The following is a 2,356-nucleotide window of genomic DNA, read 5'->3' as shown; positions in this document are numbered from 1 at the left end:
AAAACCCGACCCGAACCCAACAGAACCACATTGGACCCGAGCCCGAGCCTGCCCGAGTATCTCCATTTATTCCCACGCCCAAAGTAACCCGAGCCTTACCCGACCACCGGAATGTTCACTTTCTCTACCTCCCGATTCCGAATCCACAGGAAGCTGCAGCATGAGCGCAATGACGTCATAGAGATGCTCACTTGCTCACTGAGCAGACTCAGAGTTTCCCTCCTTGATGACCCGGACTCCCAGCTCAGGTTGGCTTTGCAAATTTTGACACTTATTAAACTCAACTTCCCAGCAGAGTTAAATGGAATACTTACTGTGTGTGTCCGACACGGACTCAGCCCGACCTGGACCCAGCCCGACCCGAACCTGGCCCGACCTGACCCGAGCCCGAAAGCCAGACCCGGAAGAGCGACCCGACACGACCCGGACCCGACACAGGTCGTCGGGTCCCGTCGGGTTCAGGTCGGGTGGCAGGCCTTGACAGAGCGGAGGTCAGATGAGGATTGAATTAATTTCAATCACTGAATCTAAACAAGAAGTAAATCTGCCAGGAATGGAAGACTTTACTTTATCTGTGAGCTTGTGGCGCAACGGTGGCGCGTCTGATTCCAGATCAGAAGGTTGTGTATTCAAATCATGTCAGGTACAGTTATGTTTTACAGCAGCTCAAGTTCCTGGATTTTATATCAGAAGAGAGTTCGTTCTCTTGGAATGTTCGTGCATGTTAGAATTTCAAGATCAACTTTAATAGTATAAAGTCCTGATTTCTGGTTCCGTTCCATTTCCATGCTCAGTTCTTATTTCACACTGTTTTATATCAGAACAATGTTTCAGGGATGTGATGTGTCTATTGTTTGTACAATCGCTCTGTCACCCAGTGTGAGAAATAAAACAAAAACCGCACAGCGTGCGACTCAAACCCATACTTGGCTCTGTCTATCGGCCGCTTAGTTCAGTTGGTTAGGACGCAGTGTTGATAACAACAAGGCTGTGGATTTGATCCCCATGTGCGCTGTCACATGGTCAGTCATTAATTTGACACATTTTTGTAACACTTAAAATCCAACCTTTAGATGCAAACAAGTTTACATAAAATGTCAAAGGGAATTTATTTTGAATAACATCCATTGCATCTTTGTCACTGGTCTGGAGTAACACAGAATTCTTTCCAATTATCTTCCATTTGCTGATAAACATTGAACTCGTGGCCTGTTCTCGTTCATGGTCATGAGCAGTAAAAACAGACAGAGCAAGTCTGACCGCCCAGAGATGTTTTTAAAGGCTTCAGTTTGGGACATATGCAGCAAATCAAATGTTCACCCGGCCCCGAAAGATTCAAAAACTGGGGAAAAGGACACAAGGAGATAGAGAATAAGCTAAAGCTGACAATTTAAATATTTCCCATCCTTGATATCTCTCTCTTCCAATCCAACCTTCAGAGTTGGGTAAATAATTTCAGTGTAAATTGTGCAGCTCAAGAGTCAAAACCAAAGGGTGATGCAGAATAAAGGAAAACTGCCAGAACCCCAGATTGAACCAGGGATCTTCAGTCTAACACACTCCCAACTGAGCTCTTTCAGTCTCACAGGCTTGGGATGATAAGTGGCAAGTAACAATCGCACCACACAAGTGCCAGGCAATGACCATCTCCAACAAGAGAGAATCTAACCATCTCCCCTTGACATTCAATAGCATTACAATCATTGAATCCCCCACCATAAACATCATGGAGGTTACCATGGGTAGCCATACAAATAACGTGACGACAACAGCAGGTCAGAGGCTTGGAATCCTGAGGTGAGTAATTACAGTGCAGCTGTTGACTCCACCCCAGGGGCTGAATTTGTTTTGTAAACCATGAAGCAGCTTCCTCTCAAATGCCAGGTTTATCAATAAATCCTCTTACAAAAGCCCCAAAGTGTGATATATTCCTCTCGCCCATCCATGACTCCTGACTCCCCAAAGCCTGTCCACCATCTGCAATTCACAAGTCAAGAGTGTGATGGAATACTCTCCACTTGCCTGGATGGGTTCGATTCCAACTCCAGAATCTCAACACCGTCCAGGACAAAGCCGCCCACTTGATTGGCACCCCATCTACAAACGTTCTCTCCCTCCACCATCGGCACACAGTGGCAGCAGTGTGTACCGTCTACAAGATGCACTGCAGCAATGCACCAAGACTCTTTAGACAGCACCTTCCAATCCCAGCGACCTTTACCACCGAGAAGGGCAAGGGCAGCAAATGCAGGGGATACTACCACCTGCAAGTTCCCCTCCAAGCCACACACCATCCTGACTTGGAACTATATCGCCGTTCCTTCACTGTCGCTGGGTCAAAATCCTGGAACTCCCT

The sequence above is a fragment of the Heterodontus francisci genome, chromosome 50 (genome assembly GCF_036365525.1).
Source record: "Heterodontus francisci isolate sHetFra1 chromosome 50, sHetFra1.hap1, whole genome shotgun sequence".
NCBI classification, from domain to species: domain Eukaryota; kingdom Metazoa; phylum Chordata; class Chondrichthyes; order Heterodontiformes; family Heterodontidae; genus Heterodontus; species Heterodontus francisci.
The sequence above is the reverse complement of the archived record's forward strand: the minus strand, read 5'-3'. Positions refer to the sequence as shown.